This window comes from Rattus rattus, chromosome 4, assembly GCF_011064425.1.
Source record: "Rattus rattus isolate New Zealand chromosome 4, Rrattus_CSIRO_v1, whole genome shotgun sequence".
Taxonomy (NCBI): domain Eukaryota; kingdom Metazoa; phylum Chordata; class Mammalia; order Rodentia; family Muridae; genus Rattus; species Rattus rattus.
In genome coordinates, this window is record NC_046157.1 from 79,407,689 (window position 1) to 79,430,926 (window position 23,238).

The 23,238-nt window shown below is 40.2% G+C and overlaps 1 protein-coding gene across 1 annotated transcript in view; it reads right to left on the minus strand.

Moving 5' to 3' along the window:
• The window catches only part of LOC116899059 (zinc finger protein 260-like), a 36,504-nt gene extending 28,657 nt beyond the window's left edge, over window positions 1-7,847 (minus strand). Inside the window, exons 1-2 of the mRNA XM_032900530.1 lie at window positions 7,744-7,847; window positions 5,818-5,940 (exon numbers count right to left, since the gene is read on the minus strand). The gene's annotated coding sequence lies outside the window, so the exon portion shown is untranslated. The remainder of the gene's footprint in view (window positions 1-5,817; window positions 5,941-7,743) is intronic.
• Window positions 7,848-23,238: the final 15,391 nt, after the last annotated feature.

Here is a 23,238-nt window from a genome sequence, read left to right on the forward strand (position 1 = left end):
GAAGAGGGTCATATACAAGTGAATCACAATTGAAAAGTTCCTAGAAATAAGTGAATGAATCCACCTCCTACACTGTAAAATGAGAAACTGCATCAAGCAATGCTCAGACTGAACCAGGAAGAGTTTCCTCCAACTGTCAGAGGACTGGACAGATTAGCATGGAATTCTCCTTCCCTTAGACAAAGCTTATACTAAAGGCAAAAGGAGAATAATGCCATAAACACAGAGAGAACCGTTAGAAAGTCATCAGACAAAGCTGGTGTTATCTAAACAGGCAACACAGGTGACCCCAAATAAACATGTGGAGACAAAAATCACAGACCAGTTGCCATGATTTACAGACATAGAGATTGTTCTAAACTACACTGAAATAGAAGGAAAGCTGAATTAACACCAAGACTGCAAGACTGTTTCAATACTTAATACTTACAAACAAATCAATGTCAGATATCAAATACAGAGACTCAGTGAGAGAAGAAGAAAAGGGACTATGACAATAGATACATGAGAGCCTTGTGCTAAACTATGGTATTTGCACAGTACGAAAGCTCTCAAGAATGCGAGGACAGAAGGAACATACCTCAGAATAATAAAGATAAAAATGTGAGGACAGAAGGAATATATCTCAGAATAATAAAGATAAAAATGGGAGGACAGAAGGAATATATCTCAGAATAATAAAGATAAGAATGTGAGGACAGAAGGAACATACTTCAGAATAATAAAGACAAAGAAACACAAAGCTGAAGCAAACAGTGAAAAATAATCCACTCTAACTAGTCCTAACTCAACACAGTGCATCAATTAGTACACAATTCAAAGACAGAAAAAACACTAAAGAGGACAATATTGAATACTCTAAAAGCAAGGGAAAATTCCTGAGAAAACACAACAACAACAACAACGACAACTCAGATTAGACCTCTCACCCAGTCTACAACACTTAGGACTCACTGTTCATAGCATTCAAAGCCTCAAAAAACTGCTATGCAGACCTGGGCAGGGGGCAGAGGTATCAGTGGTCATATACAGGATTTGGATCCTGTGTGCTACAATCCCAATCAAGGGCTACCCGATGATGGAATAGTGGTATCATAGATTATTTTGTGCATAACAGAAAGTTTTCTGGAGCAAAATGAAGCCAGCTACACAGGAAAAAAAAGTGTGGCCTATACAGAAACCAGATCAAAAGTCAAAAATATCATGGACCTTACAAGGGAATCCACTACTGACCTTTGATATATGTTCAAATATTTCCATTCACAACCATAGCCCGGTACTGATTTCAGTCTGGGTCAAACACACTTTAATGGGCAACAATCATTTCAGAGACTCAAAACTAACCAGACACTGAGAATACCTGCTTGCTTACTGTTCATCCTATAATTGGAAACTGTATCACCACACATAATACTATTCTCAGTGAAATTTTCTAGAATCATTAATGAAAGAAAAACTGAAAAATCAAATTTCATATCCACTTTCTGCTGTCACTTCAGCCCTACCCCTCCATGAATTCCTGACTCCTTGGGTATAGTCTACTGTGATTTAACCATCCGGGGCTCGTAGTTCTGATTCACAGGTGAGCAGATCTGGTTGGGCAGTGGGAGACCTGCATATGGGAAGGAGATACTTCAGAAAGTACCTGGAACTTTTCATGGAACAAAAATGAAAGAAGGTCACATCTGCCAAAAGGATAAACAAACATGAAGAGAAAATACCATGGCAAATGTTTCTGCAAGCAAGTAAAAGACTTACATAATAAAAACTTCAATTCTTTGAAGAAATTGAAGACAATATTAAGAGATGGAAAGATCTCCAATGCTCATGGATCAAGAACTAAGATACTAAAAAAAAAGGCCATCCTAACAAAAGGAGTCTTCAGATTCAAGTCATTCCTCATCCATATTCCAACACAATTCTTCCCAGATTTTAAATGGGCAATTATACTTTCTTATACATAAGCAAAAAATGCACAATAGCTAAAACAATCCTGAACAATAAAAGACATTTTGGAGTTCTTGCAACATTCCCAATTTCAAATTTTCTACAAAACTACAGGATAAAAAACCTCAAAAACATTGGCAGAAATAGCCACATTGATCAACGAATATGAATTGAAGATCTAGACATAAATATATACGGCCATCTCATTTTTGATAAATGGACCCATGTAGGTTGATGTCTATATGCAGGTGAGGGCTGGCCCAAGTTAGATCAAGGCCATGATTGGACAGTAAAAAATTAAGGCAGGGTCAAAGTTTTTGTAAGCAGAGAAGGGAAAGTGGGAAAATCATGATGGGGATGAAAGAGGACGACCCAGATTCGAGTGTTCTTAAATGGCCCTAGGTAGTTTTGTATATTTCTTAAGAAAGGGATTTTTATAGTTAAATTTCTCTTATCTAGGTGGGCAGTTTATATCCTTATCAATTGGTTGTGAGTGTACTGTGTGAATGTATTGTGAATTGAGAATTTAACACATAAATCTCATTGTTAAATTACAGTTTATTGAGTCTAGATTTCACTGGACAGTTGGGAGTTATAACTTAACTACCAGGGAGCAGTTAGTGGGAGTGTGGGCAGAATCCATGGCAGGGAGTCGCCATAGGCCAGCTGCTGCTGGACTTCTAGAGCCCTGATTTTAGATTGGTTCCATATGGGCCTCCTGTGCTGGAACTAACTCGGGAGACCAGTGTGGCAAGGTGGCACACAGGAAGGGCTCACAGACCGCCTGGGTCAGATAGTACTTGGGGACAGCGTGGAGACACTGAGATAAAAGTACCCCACAGTGCCATGTGGCCATATAGTGCCAGTGCTAGCCCAAGGTAAAAGGTTACTTTTTTTTTTTTTTTTAATATTTTTCACAACAGATACATACCTATTGTAATACCCAAATTTCAAGGTCGTCACAGACCACCAGGGACCACCAGGAATCCAACTCATGTACAACACCAAAGCATCTTTATTTGAGCTAGAGCTTGGACCCTCCAACTCTCCAAGCAGCAGATGGTGTTAAAGCCTGACCTTATTGTCACCCCTACAGCAGAGTAAGGGTGGCTAGCTTATGCAATCTCTTTTGAGATATCTGGACCTTTTGGGACTTTTCTCCAGGACCTTGGCTATCACTAGGGGTGGAGTTGGGGATGCTATGGTTGTCTCAGTTCCTGAAACAAGCTGAGGGTTTTCCGTGATTAAGTTCAATCTAAAGGCAACTTAAACATAAAATGGAGCCTAAAAGTAATATGGGGATTGTGCAGCTATGCAGAGCCATTCACTTATAAACCAGCACAAAGTTCAAGTGCGAGAGGGTCAAATACAGCAATGTAAAATCAAACACACTGAATCTGACAGAAGATAAACTGGGGGAAAAAAGTAAACATATTGTTATAGAGAGGACATTCTTTAAAAAACAAAAACAACAAACCAAATAAACAAAACCAAACATAAATAGCATAGGAACTGAGATCAACAATTAATAAATGGGACTTCAGGAAACTGAAAAGCTTTTATAAAGCAAAGAACACCATCACTTGGACAAAGCAGAAGACCATAGAGTGTGAAAAGATTTTACCAATTGTACTTCCCATAGAGAACTAATATTCAAAATATAGCAAGACTCAAGAAACTAGATGTGAAAACAAACAGTCTAAATTAAATTGGTTACAAGTTTAAACAGAGGATTCTAAATGGAGAAAACTCAAATGGCCAAGAAACACATAAAAAATGTTCAACATCCTTAGCCTTAAGAAAAATACAAATTGAAACTACTTTGAGATCCTATTTTATACTTGTCAGAATAGATAAAATCAATAACACAAGTGACAGCTCATTCTGAAGAGATGTGGAGTAATAGAAACATTCCTCCATTGCTGGAGGGAGTGCAATCTTGTACAGCTATCAAGGAATCAGTGTGGCAGTTCCTCAAATTGACTGGAATAAAACTACTACAAGAGCCACTCATACTCCTCTAGGACAAAGACGCTCCAACCTACCCAAGGACCCTTGATCAAACATGTTCATTGCATCTTTTTCCATAATAGCCAGAAATTGAAAACAACATATATGACCCTCAACCGACATATAAATAAAGAACATGTGGTACATGTACACAGAGAATTACTCCGCGATTAAAAAAACAAAACAAACAAAATAGCCAGACATCATGATTCATGTCTCCAGAGTCACCAATGGCTTTGAGGCTGTCACTATGGCCCATAACAAAGCCACCAACATTATTTAAAAAATAGAGAACAATACTAATCGCTGAGACCCAAAGAAATTGTTTCAGCATTTGCTGTGAAGAGCGTTGGAAACAAGTATGGTAGGTAAGAGGAAAAGCAAACTCTATCAACTTATAAAACAAAGAATATTAACAAATGATCAAATGGTATATTTCCAGAAAACAATATGATCAACCTGAATGCATTTCACAAAAGTTTCCAAATGCATAAAACAATCATGGCATGACTGTAGGAAGCAGAGAGATGGTGATACAGATACGTTTCAATATCCACCATTTAGAAAGACAACCACAACAGCTCTGAAAACCACTAAAGAGGAGGAGGCCTCAAAAAAGCCATCGACACACTAGTAGAAGACAAACAGTCTTCTCAAACGTCATGCAGAATTCTCGAGTGTGGCCACGTCAGAACAAGTCAGCAAGGCCAGGTGGTGCAAGCCTGTACCCCAGCACTGGAGAGGCAGGGTCAGTGGATCTCTCTGTTCAGGGGTAGCCTTATCTACAGAGGTCCAGACTGCCAAGACTACCTAGACAAAGTGTCTCAAAAAACAACAGTAAGAACAAAGAAAAAATTCTTCAAACCTAGTAAAGATTACAGTAAAAAAAAAAAAATGTCTTTACACCCAATCCTTGAGAGATTTGAGGCCTCAGGGGGCAGGGAAGTCTGGTGAGGTGGGGATGAAGGGTGGGGATGTCCTCTTGGAGAAGTAGGGCGGTGGTGAATGGACTGTGAAAAAAGATTAAGATATAATAATGATGAAACTTTTAAAAAATTGAAAAAAATGTCTTCTCTAAGAACCTGGATGCTGACATCAGTAGAAGGCACAAGAACACATAAAAGACATGAATACTGAGTTACTGCTAACATGTTCTCATTCAAACATGTGAAGAAATAGAAAAGAATGTTTTGAAGATTGGAGATACCAAAATATACAGACATTTTAAAATTTCTTTAGAAATCAAAACCAAAAAAAAAAAAAAATTTAAAATAAGTTAAGGATCAAACCCAAGGGTGATTTCAAAATATTAAAATTATAGCACTACAAATCTTGCACAGTTGACAGGAAGATGCACAGCAGCAGGTATCAGTGGGAAGGTAATATAGACAGAGTTTAATACTATGCAAAGATATTAAACAAATCTTATCAAAATCCTGTTTGCATTATTTTAGAATACAGAGAAATTAAGCATAAAAGATAACTTAAAGGAACTACAAAATGCTCCAAAACTTTATGAGTAGAAAAAACTAAGAGGCATCGATTGTTCTGACTAAACAATATATTAATATGTTAACAACGATAATATTTAATATTGGTAAGAAGATATAATCAGGGATGTGATTGGGAAGGGACAGCATCCTGCACATTCAAGACTAATTCAAGTACATTTGTCTCTGTGTATTAATCCTTACATAGACAGTCTTCTAGTACCTACAATGGGAATATTCTGACGCTATTCTCACTGCAATTAGCTAGAAATATTTGGAAGGAAATAGAATCTGGCAAAACAAATCTCATGTTCTCTTTCTACTCTGACTTGAGCCCCTCCCCATCCCTTCTTCAATCCCTCTAACATACCTGAATAAGTTGCTACACTTTCCTGTCTTCACCATCCAGGGCTCTCAGATTCATAGGTGAGCAGAACTGGCTGAGGAGTGTAACCCCTGCATATGGGAAAGAGTCTTCAGAAAGCACCCAGAACTTTTCATGATGCCTCCAATAAATGATGCCTCCAAAAGGATAAACATGAAGGAGAGAAAAAAATATTACAAATAAAAATGTCTCTTTTCCTGTAAGGATTTGACAGTACTCTGTGAGATGTGAGTCTCGTTCATACACAGCTGAGACACATGCAGAGGCATTTTCCCTAGAATCCTGAGGAGGAGCTGCGGAGACTGCAAGAAAACTATTGTTACCCATAGAAATCAAACTGCTCGACTTGTCCAAAAGGAGATCTGTGCAGAAAGCCCTGTCAGTGGGGTCTAGGCATTCCCACTCCTCCTACAAGAAGTTCACAATTGCAGCAATGAATGATAACAAACTCTAAAAATACAAATAACAATCTAGCCATATCTATAAGGGCAGAGTGTTGTTGTAATTTATATAAATAAAACGGTAATGTTTGGTTTTTTACCCTGCTAGGTCCTACACCTCAGTGCCCCAGATATCTGCTAGATATCTTGGCGGAAACACAGCCCAGCCACACACTTTCTTACACTCAAACTCTCACATAAAAGGACACACAACACAATAATCTTAGATCCAATTGGTAAGATATAATTGCCCACTTAAACATACAAAGCCCAGTACCATCTATCCCTTGCACCTTTTATTTGCCAGGTCTCCAGCTTCTCCTTCTCCCACAACGACTCCTCGCTTCTCCCCTCTTTCCATCTTTTCTTTACTCACTCTCCCAACTATATCAACTCTTCCATGCTTTAGTTTCTCCTTCTCCTACAACGACTCCTAGCTTCTCCCCTCTCTCCATCTCCTGTCTCCTCTAACTCTTCTCAGTTCCCCATCGTCTCTCTAAACTGTCCCCTTTTCCACCTATCTTCATTTCTCCTCCCTCACTCTCTCAACTGTTCCATCCTTCCCCCCCCCTGCTTAGGTTCCACTGGCTCAACTGTCGCCAACTGTCCTCTCTCAACCTATTCTCTGAATCTAATCCCCCTCTCGCTCCTGACTCCTCCCTCTGCCCAAATCTAGCGCTCTTGCCTTTATTCCACAAATTCAGAGAGAACTCCAAAGCAAACCACAACAGCAGAGTGCTTTCCTTAAACCAAAGTGACAATTTTCTGGTACAATGAAGTGATCATAATTATTCAAAACATGCTTCCTAAAGCTTTATTTTAATCTATAGTGGGTTTCTAATTATACAATTAGTGTGGTCTGATACACTCACACTGCAATACTGAGCCTGCTTGGACCTAAGGAGTAACATAAGAACTCAGCCTATATAGACATATTTCTGAATGTTTTACTTACACCCTAAACTGCATACAACTCAAATGCAAAATTCGTGGCCACTAATAAGTCTCCTTAGTAAATATTAGTATTTACAACCATAAACAGTAGCGCTCAATAAAATATATTTTTGGTTTAATAAATCTGCAGTGGTTCCTCATGTAACATTACATACAAAGCTCTCTGGGGATGCCTATTAGCCAGCGCCAAAGGTATTCTCCTGAATAAGCAATTGAAACAAGACAGTGAGAAAGCAAGAATTAATTTATTTTCCACTATCTATGTAATTGCCAAATTAGGAAATACGAGATAATGCAACTGCCCTTTTACGAGTTATTTTATGACTAAATATTCTGGTAAATGTAGAATAAATGAAAAAAAAAATCACGACAAATCCCAGTTCACAAAATCTCAAACTTTCCGACAACGGTAAGATAACCACAACAGAATTGTGAGAGCAGCGTCCTTAATGTCAGCTGCGGAAAATACACCCCAGCTCCGCTCCCTTCCGTTTCCCAGCCCCGCAGCTCCTCTGACCTGGGAGGTTCCAGGACCTCTAAGCTGCGGTTCCCGCCGCTGTGCAGCTGACTGCCGTACTTCCGCTGCCCACAAGCATAGAACTGCGTCTGAGAAGACTTTTCCGGGATCCAGAGAGAAGTAGGAGGTGGAAACCGGAAGGTAGCAAGACGATTGGTGGATGCTCCTGTCACTCGGGCCTGGAGCTTAGGAGTTGCTCTCCTAGACCCGCCCACTGAACCTTGATTACAGTCACGTAGTTCCCCTAAACACTTTACCCACAAGTGCTTTCTCCTCCTTAATTACTACTGTAGACTCCTCCCTCTTTTTTTTTTTTTTCTGTTGTCTTCAATGTTCCGACCCGACTGTAACCCTGACCCCGGGGATTTCGTTCCCTCCTTCTCAGTCCTCGGCTTCCTGCCTCAGAGTTCCAGCTGGTAGGCTGCCCTGGACCTGCTCTGCACAACCTCCCTATGTGCTCACTGACAGCCTAGACCCAAACTGGTTCTGGTAGGATTCTGCACCTGACGTCTGATAGTGAGTTCTGAAACCCTCAGATAATAGGTAGGCAGCCACACTTGTTAGCTTGGAATACAAGCCTCCTGGGCTACAAACTCACAGCAAAAATACAACCAACAGCCGGGATTCCAATTTCTTTTGCTGCATCCCCAACACACAATACTAAAAATGAGTCAAAAGTCTGGGTTCCTTCCAAACCTTGTCTCAAAATATACATGAAGTACAAAAAGGACTACTGAAATGAAAAGATGGATAAAATCGAAAGGGGCAGAGAATGATGAGAGGCTGCTGTGCAAACTCTCTGGGGAGATCCAGTGACAAAGGTCACTGTAGAAACAACAAACAGTAGAACAGGGTAGTTGGAAAGCATGGATGAAGTTAAACTCCAAAAGATTTATCATGGTCACAATAGGAAAGAAAATAGATAATGCAGATACTTTGCATGAATATTTTCCTGAAAATAGTTTAACAACCATAACATAAATGAAAACATCAGCATAAGTCCCAGGTCATGTAAGTGAAAATATAGGATAGCACAATAGAATTTCAATAGCCAGGAAAAATAAAATGCTGTTGTGACATTGTTGTACTTAAAATTCCATGCACAGAGGATTTATGGACAAGATCAGGATGGTAAAGAAAACAGCCCTAGTAATGCATGAATTTTCCAGGGAAAGGGTACATGTGCCTGCACTTCACTTTGTCACACTGGTCTTTAACCTACAAGCTGATATTTCGATAGAAAATGCATTTGAATATAAAGATTTCTGTGGGCAGGCCATATTATTCTATGTTAATTGCGGTGATCCATGTGCATGGGAGATCTTTCCACATTCTACTATCTTCTTCAATTTCTTTCTTTAAAGACTGAAATTTTTATCATACAGGTGTTTCACTTGCGTGCAATGTGTTGTGGAAAATATTTAATCCCAACTGTTGTTTCTACCTGGCGTTTCATTATTCACTTCCAAGGAAACACACACTCACACACACACACACACACACACACACACACACACACACACACACAATCTTTATAATAAGCCTTTATCAGTACTGGACTTAGGAAGATATCTATCTCCCATGCTATTATTATGTCTATTTCCCAACTATTAATCCCATTATATTTTGCCATGCTATATCTGGGCTGTTTTTGCTCCAACTAGCCGGCTAACATGGCCATTATTCTAAGGCTCTCAGCCCATGGTGGCTTCCTCTGCTTCCACCTTCTTTTTCCCCATGGTTCTTCTCTGGCACCCTCCTCCCCAACCCTATCTCTCTTCTGCCCATCTATGGGCTGTGGGCATCTTTATTCACCAATGAGGGATAACTTGGGAGGCAAGGTTACAGAGTATCACCTTTGTACTTGCAGACTCTCTGATCTCTAGGGGGGCAACCAGGCCTTTGGGTCACTATTTAGCATTACAATATAAGCACAAGTCAGAACTGAGGTTTATAATTTTTGAGTCTATTGTGAAAGGTTTTTGAGTCTATTTCCTGATTTTTTCCTTTGTTCAGGTTGTCATTTGTGTACTAGAAGATTATTGATTTTTGTGCATTCGTTTTGTATTCAGCTACTTTAGGGAAAGTGTTTATGAGTAATAGAAGTTCCCTGATGGAAATTCTTGGGGCACTTATATATACTATCATATCAATTGCAAACGGGGTATTTTTATTTCTTCCCTTGCTATCCAATTTATATCTCCTTGATCTCCTTCAGCTGTTACATTGATCTAGCTAAGACTTCAAGTACTATGTGGAAGACATGTGCAGAGTGTGGATATCCTCGGCTTGTTCGTGATTTTACTGGAATTGTTTGAGTTCCTTTCCATTTAATTTGATCTTGCTTCTAGGCTTTCTGTAAGCTGCCTTCAGTTATATCCCTCGAATCTTTTATCTCTACAGGACGTTTGTGGACAAGGGGTGTGTTCCATTTTGTCAGAGGACATTTCTGCATGTATTGAGATGATCATGTCTATTTTTCAGTACGGTGGATTATGTTTATTGTTTTTTGTATTTTGACGTATCCCTTCATCTATGAGACAAAGCCTGCTTGATCATGTTTGGTGATCTTTTTTCATGTGTTCTTGGAAGTATTTTATGAGTATTTTTGCATGTATATTCATAAGGTTCTGTAATTCTCTATAGCAGCTTTTTGTGGTTTGGAATGTTGGTAACTGGATCCTCATAGAATGAATTGTGTGATGTTATTTCTGTTGCTGTTTTGTGGATCAATTTCAGGAATATTAATTTTAAGTATTTTTTGAAAGTTGTAGAATTCTGTACTAAAACCATGTGGCCATACGAATTTCTGGTTTGTTTGGTATTTCTATTTGTTTATCCAATGTTGATTTCGTTTGGGAATACGGTACCTCCTGATAAAATCATCCATTTCCTTTTGATTTTCCCTATTTGTTGAAGAAGAGGTTTTTAAAGTATGCTTTATGTGTCTCTGAATTTTCTCAACGTCTGTTATTATGTCCCTCCTTTTGGATGTGATTACCTTTACCTATGTGACAGTTTTCATATGTACTAATCAGTTGCTAGTGTGACATATCTCCCATTTTAGTTTATTTTTACATATCTGTCTTGACCCAGTTTTAATTCAATATAGAGGTGTGCACTTTCCATATGTTTGTGAGCATGATGTAACCAAATTCTTTAATGTGGCACAAAAAAAAAAAAACCAAAAAACCAAAAAAACAAAAAACACTGCTTATCTCCCCATCTTAGACAGCCACAAGCTTCTCCACAAACCACTGAGTTTTCAACAGGAATTTTCTGTTCTTCAAATTTGAGTTCCTTTGGCATTCTTCTCAGAAGACGATTTTGTTTCTGACTTAGGAAAACCACAATATCTCCATCTAGGAGTGAAAGCACAACAGGGCAGGATGAATTCAGCACTAAGTTGGAAACAATGGACTGACAGATGACTGATATCATGAGACAGCCAAATCCTTTCAAAATCATGTCTCTAAATTGATTTCCTTAAGTCAATATTGCTAATAGTGTAATTCTACATATTTGACTTGTAATAGTAGAGGTCTGTGAGGAAAGGATAAAGAGTTTTATAGTATCACTTAATTTTTATACTGAAGAAAATGACTTTATTTACCTTCACTCCAGAGTGAATTACTATGTCAAAAAATTTCAATATTTCATATAAGTGTATACTTTGCAGAATGAATTGCATTTTTCCTTTAACTGTTACTATTGCATGGGGCATTTTATTTTACTTCATTAATTTCTTTATTTATTCACTTTACATTTTGATCTAAGCCCCCTTCCTACTCTATTACCAGTCCCCTCCCCAACACCTCTCCCACCAGTTCCTTCTTTCCATCTATTTTTCACATCTATTTTCTTTCCTCTGCTGAGTGAGATGCAAGCATCTTCCCTTGGGCCCTCCTGGTAACTTAGTTTCTTTAGTTCTGTGGATTGTAGCATGGCTATTCTGTGCTTTATGGCTAATATCCACTTATAAATGAGTACATACCTGTTTATCTTTCTGGGTCTGGGAAACCTCATTCAGGATGACATTTTCTAGTTCCATCCATTTGCCTACAAATTTCATGATGTCCTTGTTTTTAACAGCTCAAACATATTTCATTATATAAATGAAATACATTTTCTTTATCTATTCTCCAGTTGAGGGAAATCTGACTTGCTTTCAGTATCTATTACAACTACAGCTATTGTGAGTGTAGTTGTGCAAATATCCTTATGATACGGCAGAGCATCCTTTGGATATATACCCAGAGCAGCTATGTCTTACTAAGAACTATTCCAAGTTATCTGAGAAACCACCAAATTGATTTCCAAAGTGGTTGTACAACTTTGCCCTTCTACCTTCAATGGAGGAGAGTTAGCTTTGCTCCACATCCTCGCCAGCATAGGCTGTCACTTGAGTTTTTTATCTTAGCTGTTTCGATTCCTGTAAGATGGAGTCTCAGGGTCATTTGATTTGCATTTCTCTGACAACAAAGGCTGTTGATCATTTCTTTAAGTGGTTCTCAGCCATTACATTCCTTTGCTGAGAATTTCTCTGTTCGGCTCTATACCCATTTTTTAAATTTGGTTATTGGATTTCTTGCTGTTTCGTTTCTTGAGTTCTTTGTATAGTTTGAATATTAACCATCTGTTAAATGGAGGGCTGGTGCAGACTTTTTCCTTTTTGTGTTGGCGGTGTCCTATTGAGAGTGCCCTTTGCCTTACAGAAGATTTTGAAGATTCATGAGGTCCCATTTATTAATATTTCCTCTTAGTACCTGAGCTCTTGGTGTTTTATCCAAGAAGTATTTTTATTATTTGTAACTATTGTGAAGATTGTTGTTTCCCTAATTTCTTACTCAACCTGATTAAAATTTGTCTAAAGAAATGCTACTGATTTTTTCTGGAGTTGATTTTGTATACTACCACATTGCTGAAGGTGTTATTTAGTGGAAGAAGTTCTGTGGTAGAATAGTGGAGGTCGCTTATGTATACGATTATATCATCTGCCTATCGTGGTACTTTGACTTCTTCCTAATCTGTATTCTCTTGATCTACTTTAGTTGTCGTACTGCACCAGTTAAAACTTCTATTACTTTCTTGAATATATAAGGATAGAATGGGCAGCTTTGTCTCATCCATGATTTTAGTAGAACTGCTTTAAGTTTCTCTCCAATGAATTTGATGTTGCCTATTGGTTTGCAGTATATTGCCCCTACTGTGTTTAGGTATGGGCCTTGTATCACTGACCTCTCTAAGACCTTTATCGTGAGGGAGGTGTAAGATTTTTCCAAAGCCTTTTCAGTATCTACTGATGATCTTGTGGTCTTTTTCTTTCAGTTTGTTTACATGGTAGAATACATTGATGGATTTTCTTAGGTTGAACCATCTTTGTATTCCTGACTAGCCTACTTTGTCATGGTGGATGATACTTTTGATATGTTCTTGGATTTGGTTTGCAAGTATTATATTGAGTATTTTTGTATCAAAGTTCATAAGATAAATTGGTCTGAAAAATCTCTTCATTTCTGAGTCTTTGTGTGGTTTAGTTATCAAGGTGATTGTGGCCTCATAGAATTTTAAAAAATATTTTGAAGAATATTGGTATTAGCTTTTCTTTTAAAGTTTGGTAGAATTCTACACTAAAGCATTCTGGCCCTGGGCTTTTTTTTTTTTTTTTTTTTTTTTTTGGTTTGAAGACTTGAATCGACTGGTTCTACTTCTTCAGAGGTTATAAGACTACTTAGATTATTTACATGACCTTGATTTAACTTTGGTAAATTGTATCTAACAAGAAACCACCCATTTCATTAGATATTCCAATTTGCTGGAGTAGAAATTTTTGAAGTAAGATCTAATGATTGCTTAGTGTCTGATGTTATATTGCCCTTTTCTCTTTTGATATGTTAATGTAGATATTGTCTCCCTGCATGTCAGGCCCCAGGAACACCTGTCTGTATCCCTGCCTTCCTGATCTTCCTGGGGCACAGCCAGCAGTTGTGAGCTTGCATTCTGTCCCCTGATCTCCATTATCAGGGTCAGGACTCCGTACCCATTACCAAGGAACCTGTGGGACCAGAAGAACATTTATTTCCATCTGGGTACATCAACCAGAGATGAGCAGAGGCTCATCCTGGGCTCTGCTGCCAGGCCCTAAGGGTCTACCTGTCTATTATAGGAACTCTCTTGGCATCAAGAATATCCAGTCAACACTAGGGACCACTGTATGGCTAAAGGAGAGTGCCAAGAACACAAGAGCCAGGGTAATATGACACCATCAGAGCTCAGCTGTCCGATTACAGAAAGCCCTAGATACTCTAATAAAGTCACAGAGCAAAAGGAATACCTTAAGTCCAATCTTATGAAAATGATAGAAGCCGTTAAAGAAATTAATAAATCCCTTAAGGAAATGCAGGAAAATACAATTGAACAGGTGGAGGAAATGAATAAAACTGTCTAAGACCTGAATATGAAAATAGAAGCAATAAAGAAAACAGAAAATACAAAATCCTGGAGATGGAAAACCTAGGGAAGAGAACAGGAACTACGGACACAAGAATCACCAACATAATAAAAGAGATGGAAAAGAGAATATCAGTCATAGAAGATGCAATTGGAGAAATTGATACATTAGTCAAAGAAAATGTTAAATCTATAAAGTTCCTAGCAAGAAATACCCAAAAATATCTGGAACAGTATGAAAAGACCAAACTTATGAAGAGTAGGATTAGAAAAAAATCTCTCATCTTCAAGACCCAGAAAATATTTTCAATAAAATCATAGAAGACAATTTTTCCGACCTAAGGAAAGTGATGCCTATAAACATACAAGAGGCTTACAGGATAGCAAATACCTTGAAACAGAAAGTAAATCCTCCTGCCACATAATAATCAAAAGACTAACTGTATGGAGCATTTTATTGAAATTAAACATTTTCTTTGACTGAGTCATCCTGCTCTTTTATCTTGTCTTCAAGCTTGATATTCTGTCTCTGAGTTATTAGATTTATTGTATTTTTTCATTTCTTGCTCCATCCCAGTTTGGTTTTTATGCGGTTTCTAACTATTCCATTTCAGTTTTCTTATCCTACCCTGTGCCCATTTCATTCACCTGCTCCTTCATGTTTTATTGCACATCAATCATTTCACCTGTAATAAGGCCCTTCATGACTCTGGGTTTTGAATGGGATACTATTTAAATTGCTATTTTTAGGGGATGCAGTTATGATTGTGATTTGAGTCCAGTGCAATTTTTCTTATTTTTCACTCTTGGTGTTGGTAATGAGATCAAAAGAAATCAGAGTGTAGTTGGTTGTCTTTTGTGCCTTTTTAGCCCAGGACGCTTGTATTCTGAGTTAAAATGTTGGGCTGTCTATCCTTTATCTGACGGGTTCAGAATTCACTATGAGGGTCAAATATCAGCGTGCTACTATATCCAGTTGAGGTCTAGGCTGTCAGAAGGCATGTGGGGAGGCTGTGCACACAGGGTACAGGGCAGCATAGCAGCTGGATCTGTGTGGCAGGAAGCCTGAGGATGAGTGGGAGGGAATGGTCTCTGCTGGGGAAGGATTCTCACAGGACCAGGAGAGAGAAGTAGAAAAAAGAAAATGCATGGGTAGACTCTCCAAAGTAGGAGGAGAAAGCACCTGGCTTGAAAAAGTGTAGAACTAACATATTTCAGGCACAGGGGTGAAGTGTGTAGTGGGTGAGTCTAGGACAGCTACTCCAAAGATACAGGCCAGAGTGACAGGAAAATCCATCATTTGCTTCTGTACCTGAGGAGCCAAGTGGTCCTCAACTGCCGGCAAGTTACCTGTGTTGGGGTTTAAATCTCAGCTCTCATCTGGACAAAGCACACCAAGCCAACATGGTTCCACATGGAGAGGTTTCAATGGGAGAGCAAGACAAGGGGGAGGGATGAGAGAAAGAAGAGAAAGAGAAAGAGGGCAGGAAATGCCTGCCTTTTATTTGGAATATGACGTAACTGCTCTCAGGTGAAGGTGGGAACTAAGCCAAAGGTATGCTGGGAATGTATGCTGTTGCTGTGGCAACAGTGACCAGGTGGTATTGCTACTGCATGTGAGAGCAATTTCTGATACCAACGTACCTCCCTTTTTCTTATCATAAAAAGAAGGAAAAAAAGGGAGGAGGAAGGTGATGGTGAAAGGAGGGTAGGGGCACAAAATCTTTTAGGCTACTTCCTGCTGTCTTGGGGAGTCATCAAGTTCAGGGTATACTTGACTTTCACCATCAAGGCCCTCTTAGTAAACATTCACAGCAGACTCCTCAGTGGACATTGCCTGATAATCCTGTAACAGGAACTGCTTAATAGAAATTTTCTTTATCTGTCGTTGAAGGAATGTAGAGACAACATTTATGAGGCAGGGAGAGGATAGTAATGCCAGAAAGATGACTAGAAAGGCGTTATGAAAGAGATTATCCACTTTCATATAGGGTTTTTGAAAGTCCAGGAACTGGAAGCCTCACATTCCTTGAAATTTTGCATGTCTGATTGAAGCTTCTGGGTTTTATTTTCCACTATCCCAGATTGGTTGGTTGACACAGAAATAGCATTCTTCTTGGAGGAACAGGCAAAGACCACCTTCCTTAGCCTTCAGGACATCCAGCCCCTGTGGGTTCTGAAGCACCACAGCTGCCAAACGATTGATCTGTTTCTGGATGGTAATCATTGTTTCAGACATTTTTGAAAACCGTTGTCAAGCTTGTAAGTGAACTTATTATATTGGGTCATGGAAGTAGTTACCCTTGCAATCCCAGTGCCAGCACCTATGGCTATCCCTGCAGCAACCAAGAGTGGCACGACCTGAACTGCCCTCTTATGTTGGGCACTTATCATATCTACAGCTGGGATTGGCAGGGTCTCATTTCCCTGGATTACTTTTAGTTCAGGGAAAAGGAGTACCAACATACAAACTCCTGACTACCTGTCAGGCAAACGATGATATACCTGGGTGCCACAGAAGATTGATGTGTTCTGGACTGCAGGGCATTGTGGCAAAGATGGGGTATCAAAGGTTGTGGTTCTATTGCAGTCTAGGGAAACTAGTATTCCTACATAATGTGTCCCAGAGGTTTTAAAACAGTTTCCACACCAAAAAGAGAAATAGAGAAAAGGTCTGGAGTCATGGCGACATCAGAGTCAGTGCAGCTGACAAAAGGTGAGATAAGGTTTTTGGGTTATATCACTGGAGAAGCCATAAATGGCAGCTGTGAGTTAGTTCCCAGGGGTACACATAGCCAGCAATCTTTGAAGCTACTAGGTTGGGTTAAGGAGTTGGTATGCTGTGGTCAAGGTCTGGGGCAAAAGGTTGAATGACAAGTTGATGCCATTTATGAGGGAGGATGTCAAAGAGGTAAGGACCTTGGAAGAGTGTTTGATTACCTCCCCTAGTTTTCTGATATTTAGAGGTTGGGCAATTGAGACATATTTTCTCTGAATGTGGACAGTACTTACTGGAGTCCCTGCTTGATTTTTTTCTGGTAAAGCTTACTAACAACTCCTGTCTCCCACCTGGGATTCCATAAGTCTCCTATGTAGAAAAAGAGCATCTTGTGTGATTGGTAGAAGAAGTGATTGGTCCGTGATCCTAGCATATGTATCTGACAAGACCAATATGGGCAGCCCCCATATTTATCTGGCCATTCTTTACAATCATCTTTTGTCTGGTCAAAGAGAAAGCAAGTAAAGAGATCATAATACTTAGATGGGACAACCGATACAGGGATGATAGCAATTTGGATCCATTCCTGGCCCCTGGCCATGAAGCAGTCTCCACACCCTATTTGGAAAGACTGTTTGTTATCTGTGGGTGTTTCTTGAACCTCAAATTTCCAGATGTATGGGCTACCCTGTATAGAAACAAGCAGCAAGGGGAGGATGAGAAGCCCATGTCTAGTCCTGTGGTGTTGAATGAAGCTAATGGAGTGCTGGTGTCTCATTTTCTGGAGTTGGGGACAAGGTGGGTGGTCTCGATATCTTCTGGAGCTTAACAGAGTACAGTTCTGTTAGGGTCGATGTGTATGAAGAATATTTAGGAGGAGGGGTAAAAGATTTGAGGTGGAAAAGGTGGACCCAATGAGGTAGTCCCTCCAATTTAGCAGCTGTAGGTATCATGAAAATCATCTTAAAAGGGCCCTACCATTTACGGGAGAGATGAGGCCTGGTGGTCTGGAGGGATAGCAGAATTGTTCTCCAACGTTGATAGGCAGTGGACAAGGAGCAGTGTATGGCAGAAGTAGATGGTGGTCAGCAAAGTTCTATAGGAGAGAACGAAGGTGGCAAAGCAATGGGGTGAGTAGATGGTCTGGGAGGGGAGAGCATTTAGGTGAAGCACCCGGTGTCCATACATGAGTTCAAAAGGTGAGACTTAGAGAGGTCACTTAGGGAGAGCTCGTAGTCTGAAAAGAGCCAGAGATAAGAGCTTTACCCAATGTAGTTGAAGTTCCTTTGACAGCTTGACAAGATTGATTTTTAAAGAATGGGTAGTTCTTTCTACCTTTCTTGATGATTGAGGGTGGTATGGAATATGAAAGTGCCAGGGGATTTCTAGGGCCTTAGAATTTGAGAGATTTGGGAGGTAAACTCAGGTCCTTTGTCTGATTGGAAGGAGGCTGGGAAACCAAATCGGGGGATGAGCTCTTGGAGGAGGAGATCAGAGACTGTCTGAGCGCTTTTGTTAGTTGTGGGAAATTCCTCTACCCACCCTGAGAAGGTGTCTACCAAGACCAGGAGGTACTTGGCACATTTGACACTGGGCATGTGGGTGAAGTTAAGTTGCCAGGCGGTTCCAGGAAGGAAGCCTTTGGCCTGCTGGGTAGGGAGGAAGGGGAAAATACATGCAGACAAGATCCATCAAACAGATTGAACATACCCTATTGGATCTGAGGCAGTACCTGACCAAGATCCCCAATGGAATTATAATTCCACAGGTGGCATTTTTACCCAGAGATAGATTCATAGCCTGTTTCCTGGCCGGTCTCCACAGGGCAGTCTTAAAACCAGTGAATTTTGAAAAAAACTACAAGAGGTCATGCAAGGAAAACAGGAAAACCCATCCCAATTTTTAGAATGCCTTATAAAGACCTTATTATAATAGACTAATCTGGACCCTGAAAACCCAGAAGGTCAACAACTTCTGATGACCTATTTCTTTTCCCAGCTACCCTGACCTAAAGGACAAACTTAAAAAGCTAGAGAGTGGGCCCCTAACTCCACAGGCAGAAGATTTGGTGCTGGCCTTTAATGTATACCATGAGAGAGATGAGAAGGCTCGCAGACAAAAATACCATATGCTGTCAAAGGCTGTTTGACCAGCCTCAGCCACTGCCCTGGACTCCTGGTCTTCTAAATCTAAGGGACCACCAGCTCCTGCTACAAATGTAGTCACCAAGGTCATTTGGGTGAGGGTTTGCCCTAACTTCCACAAGCCAGGGGGCCATGTCCTAGGAGTCATTAAGAGGGACACTGGGCTGTAAATTGATCTCATGTTGTGCACAGGCAGAAAGGGGAACATCACATCCAGATTACCCTCAAGCTGATCTCCTAGGCTTAACTATGGACCATTAATGGGGACTGAATTCCCTGGACATGACTACTGCCATCACCAGCAGGGATCCCTGGGTAACTATCATGGTATGTGTGCAGCCCATCTCCCTCCTCTTGGACTCTGGGGCCAATTACTCAGTCCTAACAGAGTTTTGGGGACCCACTTCTCTCTCAAGTTTTCCCATTGTTGACGTAGGGGGGCAACCTTACCTTTCTCACCAAAACCAGTTTAGTTACATATTTAGGGCTGTACCTCTCACCCATTTATTTTTGGTAGTTTCAACATGCCCTGTCCCCTTATTGGGAAGGGATCTTCTAGCTAAGGTGGGAGCCTCTATTTTGGTCCACCCACTTGCCTAAACCCAAGCTCACCAGCAGCCCTTCTGCTCCTTCTAGCAAGCTAACCTACTAACATGGACATGTTACTGCCTTTACCAACTTCTCAGGTAGACTCTCCGAGTCTGGGAGGTCCAAAACCCCTCGGTTGCTAAATAGTCTTTCCAAATAGGATCTGGAAACTGCCTTCTCTATCTGTCTTTTTGTTGTGGCAAAGTGTTTTAAGACATCCAGGACATGTTCTGTAGGACAAATTCTTCCTTCTGGTCCACAAAAAAAACCCAAAAAAACAAAAAAACAAACTTATCTTAAAGGATGTTCATGTTGTTAACTCATGTTATCTCTTTTGTAAATTTATAAGCTACAGGAAACCCACTCAAACCTACCTCTCATGGACCGAATAGATACCACCCCAATAAGTGCAACTGCATAAAGTTCCCACCCACTACCTGTTCCAAAGGGTGGGATTCCTCTGGGTTTCAAATGTACACCTAAGAAAAAAAATGTTTTTTTCTTTTCTCCCAAATACACTTAATCTTATTCTCAACCTATTATATATATATATATATATATATATATATATATATAGAGAGAGAGAGAGAGAGAGAGAGAGTGTGTTTCAGCATCTTGTCAAGTCCAGCCACTTACTACACCTGGGATAGCTTCAGAGAAGAGATGTTCCAATCTCTTCTTACAGACACAGACACTTCTATTGGGCCTGTTCCTTCTGACATATTCTCAGATGGTTCCACAGACCCTGGACAACAAGGAAACAGCCAGCTCTTAAGACTGGACAAACATCTCCATACCCATTTTTCTTGGTTCCCTAGAGACACACCACCCCAAAGCAAACGGGAAGTAGTCAGAGATCATAATGACCCTATTCCTGCTCCACCATTGCCTTTCTAATTTTCTTTTTTAAACTAAACTAAAACAGGGGAATGTTGGAATTCTGTCTAAGATTCACTCTCACAGCTACCTGGCAACAGCCAGGTCTGCTCCACCCCACAGTTGCCTGGCAACAGGCAGGTATGCCTGACTATAAACAGGGCTGCTTGTCCCCAGCTCCTCTCTCTTGCTCTTTGCTCTCTTCTCTTCCCTGCTCTTCCCCTTTGTCCCTTATTTCCCATTCTCCTCTGCCCTTCCCTCCACATGCTCATGGCTGGCCTTTCCTCTTCTCTTCTACTCTTCTTCTCTCATTAAACGTCTCCACGTGGAACCATGTTAACTTGGTGCTTTCTGTCTGGACACGGGTCAAGATTTAAACCCCAACAATCAAGGCCTGGTTCTCTAGGACTTTGAAAACTATTTTAAGAGGTGGTTTCTGGCTGAGGCTTGGATAACCTGCTCAGTGATCAGAACCCCAGCCTTTTGACCCTAGAACCTCCCAAGTCAGAAGAGTCACAGAGCTGGGAAATGGGTTGGAGTGGAGCAGGGGAGTGTATTCCTCAGCTGGTCTTAAGGATGCTACTCTCACAGTTCTGTTTTGGATATCTAGTATTGTAGCAAGATCCTATGATTTAATGTGCTTTTTTTCCATTTATGGTTACCAACATATTTTCCTAAAATGACGATGTAGCACATCTGCAGGATGTGTAGTTTGTACATGAGGTTCTCTTCGCTACAGGAGTGACAAAGATCCTGAAACTTAATGCATCCATGCTCTCTTAACTCCCCTGTCCCACCATTTGCCTATTCAAGAGAGTGGCCAATGGCCTGAGACATAGGCATCCCCAGATAGCTTTGTAGATACTAGTTGTATGAGGAACCAGTGAACATTTGGCTGAATCACAAGATAAACATTATAAAGCACCATAGTTGTGGCTGTAAACATTAGCTTTTACAGAGCAAAGTTTTACTCTTGATTAGAATTCCATCTTCGATTCATGTTCTCTTTGATGTAAACACAGCATTCAGACATGTGTCTTCATATGCTTAATTATTAAGGTTACACGTTAGGGATGAGTGAAAATGAAAAGATGACTGTGCTAAGGTGTGGCTGAGGAAAAGGCTTATTGCAGGTCATGATAATGCTCAGGTTTCCTGGAGAAAAGTCAATTACACCATTTGAGTGAGGGTTATTAAATGGTAAATACTGACCAAGAGATGGACTCTGGTCCCATGCTACAGGAGTTTATAAAGACAAACCTATAGACCACTATATTTCCTCATGAAGCATTGCTATTTTCCCTAGCACTAGACCTGTCAGCATTCCAGGAAGTCACCTGGTTCTTGGGCTGGCGGTGATTGCTTATAGTGTAATTTGGGACTTTAGGCTATGAGTGAAAATACAGCCAGAGACATCTGGAAAGAGTAGGACTGAACTGTGCTATTTGAGGAGGTGTGAGTGTGGAGAAAGGAAGAAAAGGGAGGAGAGCCAAGGGGCCAAGAGAGGAAGCAGGAGCCAGGGAAGCACCTAGCCAAAGATGTCAAGTTTTTATGTTAATAGGCACCTCTGCCATTCTTCTTGAGTTTCTCTGAGACTTAACAATGTATAGGCCAACCCAGTATGCATCCTGTGAGAGGAAGATAGCAGGCCACACTATTTCATAGATAGAAATCTCAGTATAGATTAAAACAAAATAGGAAATCACCTTTGGAATAATTATGATTGCTGACTTACACCAGAAAAATGTCTCCATTGTTCAAGAAAAGCACTGGGTCTGTTGGTTTTTGTTTGGTAGTTTGTTGTTGGTAGTTTCTGTAACTGTAGACTTCTTGCAGGTGTGGGAATGCAGTCAGGGATTTTATTGTTTAGAGACCTCATGCTGGAGAAGTATGGATTATGTGGGTCAAAATAATTTTCTTGCAGTCTTCCTTGCTCCTCCTTAGGGGTCCTGGGAAAACAACTCTGCATGTTTGTTTGAACTCCATTTGAATGAATTTCACATCCCCTAGAGAAAAGTGAAATCTTCAGAGATATTTGGCATGATATTTTCTCTTTCCTTCATATTTATCCTTTTGACAATTGTGAGAGCATCATTCATTTTTATCCCTTGAAGTGTTCCAGGTGTTCTGTGAAGAATCTTCTTCCCACATGCAAGTCTGCTACTGGTCACCAGATCTGCTCACTTGTAAATTAGAACTAAAAGTCTTAGGGTCCATGAGTTGCTGAAGAATGGAACCCCAGATTCAAACAATATACAAAAGCAAGGAGCGTTTATTGAACAAATTCCTGCATGTAGAGGCCCAATTACAAAAAGATGAAAAGTCCCCAACTGAATTCACTGATTCTGTTTTAAAGCCAAAAAGAGGAACATTAGAGAGGTGTAGGTGAGCTATCTTGAGGGAGGGTGGGTGAGATACCATGATTCAGATTAAGTATTCTTGCTTTGTATCAAGGAGTGGTAGCTCTTGACATCTTGGTAGGAAGCTTGGCTATCTGTTCTTTTGCAAACTGGTGATAAGTTTGGCTAACAAGCTGAGGAGGTGTCTGTCTTACATAATCCTGCAGTTTGGACCAACTTGCCCATTTCTGGAAAGTAGAACCCCAGGCCTGGTATCCTGAACTGCTAATTTGCAGCCAGTCATGGAGTCAGCCATTTTCAGGCCAATTTTCTCATTTCAAGAGCCCTAGATGATGAAGACAGGAGACTGTAACAAATG